This window comes from Egretta garzetta, unplaced genomic scaffold, assembly GCF_000687185.1.
Source record: "Egretta garzetta isolate BGI_Z169 unplaced genomic scaffold, ASM68718v1 scaffold154, whole genome shotgun sequence".
Lineage (NCBI taxonomy): Eukaryota > Metazoa > Chordata > Aves > Pelecaniformes > Ardeidae > Egretta > Egretta garzetta.
The window spans coordinates 958,942-965,777 of record NW_009259600.1 but is presented as its reverse complement, the minus strand read 5'-3'; the positions used below and the strand labels follow the sequence as shown (position 1 = coordinate 965,777).

General features: G+C 38.0%; 1 protein-coding gene across 1 annotated transcript in view; it reads right to left on the bottom strand.

The window, feature by feature from the left end:
* Positions 1-6,836, bottom strand: part of SLC26A7 (solute carrier family 26 member 7) — a 74,699-nt gene that overhangs the window by 37,929 nt on the left and 29,934 nt on the right. The window lies entirely within an intron of this gene.

The following is a 6,836-nucleotide window of genomic DNA, read 5'->3' as shown; positions in this document are numbered from 1 at the left end:
TCCCTACCATAAACCTATAAGTTAAAAGCTGCAAAGAAAGAGGTAAAAAGAGAGCAGGGGAGAAGGGGTGATCCACACAGCAGTGGCATTGCTTTCCAGGGGCCACACTCCCTGGAGAGGTGTTGGAAATGCAGGTGCCTGGGTGCCAGGGGTAGGGCACGCTGGACCACAAGGTTCAAAGTCCTGCCGCAGAGGGCTCTGCGGTGTTGGGGAATGGACACATCACTGCACGTGAGAGGCAGACTGCAGTCTTAAAAGAGAAAGGGGAGACTGGAGCAGAGCTATGAAGCTGCAAATGAGAGGCCCTCAGCTTTTCAAAGGTTAAGGTGTGGTGCAACATGCTATAAACTGTGGTTAGAACAATATGGTTGGGTCTATGATGAAGAAAGGAAATATGGCATTGAATGTAAGAAACATGTGGAATAGAAATAGGGAATAGGAATAGAATGACCAATGGTGATGAGTAACAGGGATCTCTGACGAAGAATACAATGTTGTGAGTAACAGGCTCAGAAGATTGCAGTTGCCTTCACACCAGCACAGATGACACACAGTTATCAGTGAACTGTAATTTCAGTTCTGCTCTGAATTTGAGGCATAAGTCAGTATCATAACAGATAGTAAACAAAAAATTCACAAGTTTACTGGAATGGTTAGAAGGGCTGGAGAAAGTTAGAGGGAACTTGTGTCCCAGTAAACAAATAAATAATCAGATCCCTATCACAAGTTATTTTCAGGCCTCATGAATAAAAGCAATAGGCTATTGCCTGGAGGAACAGAGAGGCATGCAAATGGATATAATACACATGCTTACTAAAGCTGCAGGGGAGAAAAACAAGGTAGGTTCAGTCCCTTGAATTCTGCATTTATATTCTGGGAATTATTGTGTAGCCTGAAATGTAAACCATATAGAGAACAGAAGTTAAAATCTAGGGTGTAGATTTAGACTGCATCACAAGTAACTCCTTTTTAAACCACAATATTAAGGATAATAAAATCAAGCAACTGGGGCTTGAAATAATTTTATATATATATGAAGATATAAATATAAAAAGGTGTTTTCTCTGGTAACAGCTAAGATAACCACTAAAATAAATGAAAAGTGACACTTATAGTTTTATCAAAATAAAGATTAATAATTTTCTGCCTCAGAGAACCAATTCTCAAATACATGTATAATGCTGATAAGGTTTGACAGGTTTGAGCTTAGATACGTATATTTATATTGGGCAGGAAAAAGTACTAGAAAAATTATCTTAGGAAAGAACCCTGTTCTAGCAGAAAGGTGGTCAATATGATGACACAATTTTTTTCCACTATTCTGATTCTGTCACTCCTTGAAGAAATGATGCTCATTTTGAAGAATGAGTAAATTACAAATAACTTCCTGGTTTTTCCTCTCTCACTCTTTCTAAGAATATTGTCTGTAAGGGGTAGGGAAAAACAATTTAGAAACCTCTAAATATGATTGCAGAAAAAAAAGACAAAACATCATTTTCCACAAAAAGAGGAAAATTTAGTCCAGTCCTTTGAAATTTACTCCTTGGACTTTTGATTAAGGACGCACAGTGTAACTCAGCACAAATGTTTCTCAGAGCTCAGGAAAACATTTTAAAATCAACTTGTTAAATCATATGATATATATGTGTCATAAATCTGAAGAATGGCAATGAAACCACAGTTTTTAACCACATATTACCCCACCGTAATCAGATAATGTGGATTGTGTCTTGAGTGGCTTGGGACTAGGCTGTGTACCCGTAATTTTCTGAGAATGTGTTTTCAAGACAGCACAGGACTTGGCTCAGTGCCCAAGCAGAAGCTGTGATTAATTAGGACAAAAGGAGGCAATCTGGAAAACCGTATTGCAAACTGTGCCCACAAACCCACCAAAGGCTGAGCTAGACCTAAGGTGAAGAAGTAAGAGGAGGGAAGAAATGGATTGATTCCTAATTGTTGAAGTCAAAGAAATGTGGGCTTATTTTGAAATGAATGGTGTCTATTGAAATGTCAGCATTAGTTATCTGTGTTTACGGAGTTGAGTTTAATTTTCCTAGACAAAGTGATACATATGGTTGGGTGAATGAATATAATTTTAATGAAGGATTACAAAGACATACACATAAGCTTTTAGAATTTCTGTCTTTCTTTACAAATTGACTAAAAAAGAAGCATCAGTTTAATTTTTAAAATATATAGCCAAATCTGGTAGACCTTTGTAATAGCCTTTTCAGACTTTGCAACAAACACTTTATATGAACTGCCTAGAGTATTCAGTGGTGTATCTCATCACATCTTACCCTTCAGTGTGTAGTGTACATCAGCCAATAAATGACTGGGATCGATTGGGATTACCAATGCTTCCTAGCTCTTACGAGTTCAGTAGCACCAACAGCCCTATCCCCAAAGTGTCAGTAGTACACTGAAACAATTCTGGCAGTAACACATAAATATTAAATCAATTACTACATCAGACTGAAGAGATTCCACTGACGAGTCTGTTCCTGGGTAACCATTCTCTGAAAACCTAAAAACACCCATTTCATGGTATAGCCGGGAAAGCCAGGACACCATTTCACAAACCACTCACAGGCCCTTCAGAAAAAAAGAACATGTGGCTCTTAACATGAACGTCGTTAACATATACTATAGCTATCTCTGTATGCCATACAATTCACACATTACACTGTCCAGTCAGTTACTGCACTTAATCTGAGGTGAAAGTGTAATTCCTAAATGTAAGTACCCAAATCTCAAGCTCATCTGATTCACAAGAAATATTTATAAATGTTTTCATCAGAAACATCATTATGAATTCAGTATTTTATGTTTTGATGATGCACTTAGTGAAATAATTTAGAAATTCTGTAGCACAATTTAGTTTAATCTTGCTGTGTATGACGCAATTTTTTGTGTCATTATATAATTGACAACATTTAAAAATACAGAAATAATGTATTAATTGAGCTGTTATCCTCTTGGGTTTTTATTTTTACTGTTAGTTTTGTGTATGGTCACATCCAGAAGGTAGTGGTCAATGGCTCAATGTCCAAATGGAGACTGGCGACAAGTGGTGTCCCTCAGGGGTCCACACTGGGACCAGTGCTATTTAATATTTTCATCAATTACATAGACAGCAAGATCAAGCTGAGTGGTGCAGTGGACACACCAGACAGACAGGATGTCATCCAAAGAGACCTGGACAAGTTGGATAGGTGGGCCTAAGTGCAAGGTCCTCCACCTGGGTTGGGGAAACCCCCAGTATCAATACAGGCTGGGGGAAGAAGGGATCGAGAGCAAGCCCTGCCGAGAAGGACTTGGGGGTACTGATGGGTGAAAAGCTGGACATGAGCCGGCAACATGCGCTTACAGCCCAGAAGGCCAACCGTACCCTCGGCTGCGTCAAGAGAAACGTGGCCAACAGGTCGAGGGAGGGAGTTTCTGCCCCTCTGCTCTGCTCTGGTGAGACCCCACCTGGAGCACTGCATCCAGCTCTGGAGCCCTCAGCACAAGAAGGACATGGAACTCTTGGAGCAGGTCCAGAGGAGGGCCACAAAAATAATGCAAGGGCTGGAGCACCTCTCCTACGAGGACAGGCTGAGGGAGTTGGGCTTGTTCAGCCTGGAGAAGAGAAGGCTGTGGGGAGACCTGATTGCGGCCTTTCAGGAACTCAAGGGGGCCCAGATGGGGAAAATCTTTTTAGTAGGGCCAGCTGTGCCAGGACAAGGGATAATGGTTTTAAACTAAAGGAGGGCAGATTTAGACTGGATACAAGGAAGAAATTTATTACAATGAGGGTGGTAAAACACTGAAACGGGTTGCCCAGAGAGGTGGTGAAGGCCCCATCCCTGGAAATATTCAAGGCCAGGTTGGATGGGGCTCTGAGCAACCTGATCTGGTTAAAGATGTCCCTGCTCACTGCAAGGGATGTTGGGCTAGCTGACCTCTAAAGGTCCCTTCCAAGCCAAAGCATTCTATGATTCTATGATTTTGGCAGTTGATGTAAATTTGCACATAGGTGAAAAAAGCAATATTCCAACTTTGCACACATATACATACAGACACTGAATGTCCCTATTCTCATGGGAAATTAATAGTTTTGAGTTCCACTATATTTCCACATATTTTCATAGGTTAATAATGAACATTGTAATGGTTTATATTCTAGACAGAATGTGCATTCTGATGTAATAATGAAATCCTCTGAGTTCTTTGTTTTAATGAATACCTGAAAACCCAAAAAGATTAGTTCTAAAATGGGTATAGATGCTGAAGCAAACAAAAGAATTGAAGGAACATGATAGTTAAAACACAGTTTAATACAGATTAACAGTAAATGACCTCACTGCATTTTCAAAGATGTTTCATTCTGATGTTTGTAAGACAAATGTAACACACTGTGGGAAAAAAAGTACAGGCAACTATTGTGAACTATATTTGGAACAAACTGGAAGAAAAAGGACTGGTAGTGGGAACATAAAGGTTTTTTCAGGTAATTGCAGCACAACAACAAGGATTTTGCAACAAACTTGCAACACAACCACAAAAAACCCCACTTTGCAAAGTAGGTTTGTTACATTGCAGGCGTTCATTTTGGAGTGCTGCATTTTCTCAGAAACTCATGAAAGGATAAATATACCTACACCTGGATAAAGGGCAAATTTAGATGCTTTTTTTCTGCTTTCAGATCCTAAGTAAAATTTGACGACACTTTTCTTGTGCCTTGTAAAAATTAGAACTCACATGCAGTCTTCCCTCACTGTTTTTCTTCTTCGCCTTCACCTTGCCTTTACCTTTGGTAAAATACGGATTGATGCTGCAATGTGCAGCTTTATTGCAGTGTTACAAACCATGTACAGGGAAAATGAAATTTAATAAATTACCAAAACTATGTGTAAACACAAAAATCCCATAGGCTCAACTCCAGTGTAGTAGATTTGTTCTCCATATACAAAGCTCATTTTTACTTGTTTAATCATGATCTCACTTGCTATAAAGAATCCATTTCACTGGCTTGCTTTACTTTCAACTCTCCTATCACACTTTATTAAACATTCTTATTCTTGCTTTGCCAACCCAAAGACTGCCTGAGGCAAAGCAATTGGCTTTGTGAGTGGGAGGTGTTTTGGAGTGGAGAAAGAAAAAAAATGCAAGCAAAAATACCAGTCTTCGTGTTTCGAGAATCTGAAGTAAAGAACATGTCCGGAGAGACATGCCAAATTTTCCTTTCACTCTCCAGTTACATGTGCACATTAACATATATCTAATTAGTATCATTTTCATATAAAACTAACACCACAGAAAAAAAGTTTGTCAAAATCTAAATCTGGTGCTTCTGACTGAGATATTCCACCTTCTTAAAGCAACCCATAGGTCTGAACAGATACCAGAAACCTTTCAAAATACTTGTATGGTAAAGTTGTCCCTTCTAAATATGGACACTTTTTTATTATTCTTTTAAGTTGTACTGAGGGGGGTTTGTTTGTTCATTTGTTTTTGCACAAGTCTACAGAGCAATTCAGAACCTTAAAAAAAATCAGGAAAATTTTCCTTTGGAAAACATTCAAAGGGGTTTGATTTCAAAAGTAAAGCGAAGGGCAAAGAACATGTTTCAGATACATTAAAAAATACAAGGGATAAGGGAATAGATTTCTTTCAAAGTACTGGAATGACCTCACTTATGATATCATCAGCACACCAACGTGGAAACATTTCTTTGTATCACTGCTGTTCTTTATTATTGCTCATAATGTATGTTTTGATTATGTCTTGGCTGTGGTACTTGACACCAGTCATCACTACAAGATGACAATGTTCCTATATGTAAGTATAGTCTCCATGGAAACGCCATGAAAAAGAGGCTAGCCACATTAAGAAGCATTTAGAAAAGGTTTTTAAAGAATTAAAAAATATTTTAATGTATGATAATTTCTAATAGTCTCACAGGCCTGCTGACTACTCATAAAAATTGCTATGATGCTTTTAGTTTATTACATGCCCCTAATTCTCATTAATAATTGCTCCTGTATAAAAACTTACCAATGGATTATCCATGTGAAATATTATTACATTTATAAAATACTATGAAATAACATTCTAAAAGGCAACATCTTCTTTTCACAGAGTTCACATTGACAAATTTCCCAAAATAATAGGAAAAAGTAAAGAGCAGAGCAGTTCAAGAAAATACAGTCAGTGCTTTTAAATAAGATGTCCTAATTTAGTGGCTAACTAGATGAAGCCTCGCGTCACCTGGTAATCAATTTGTTTATTGTTATCAGTGCAATATCACCTCAGCAAGTAAATAAACTTTTTAATATGAGCACAATATCATTTTGGTAGATACCATTTTAAGACTACTAATGCTTCTGCCAAGAGATTATGCTCACAGCACCTAAACTCAGGGTTTCCTGGAATAAGCTGCTGTAAAGAACGTGTTCTCATCTCTTTTATGCAGTAAGACTATACAACTTCACCCTTTAAGGTTTCAGCCAACAATATCTACTTTCCAAAGGGAGTAACCATGATACTGTATGAAAGGCTGTGTGCTTTTTATAAAAATTACCTTAAAGCTGCATACTTGCTGTGTTTATGGCAAAGCACAAGTAACATATCTAGGGTAATTTTTGCATAGGAGATCCACAAATCATGGGTCATTTTCCTTTTATGACAATGACGGTCAGGTTTCATTCACCAAAATACAAATAAAATATGTTTAGAATGATATTTGGATGTATTCCTGCCACACACTGATCCAGAAAGAGTTAACCCTCCCTGTACAAGTGTGTAATTGTTCAGGGTAATAAATGGAAATATTGATGCTGCAATACACATAT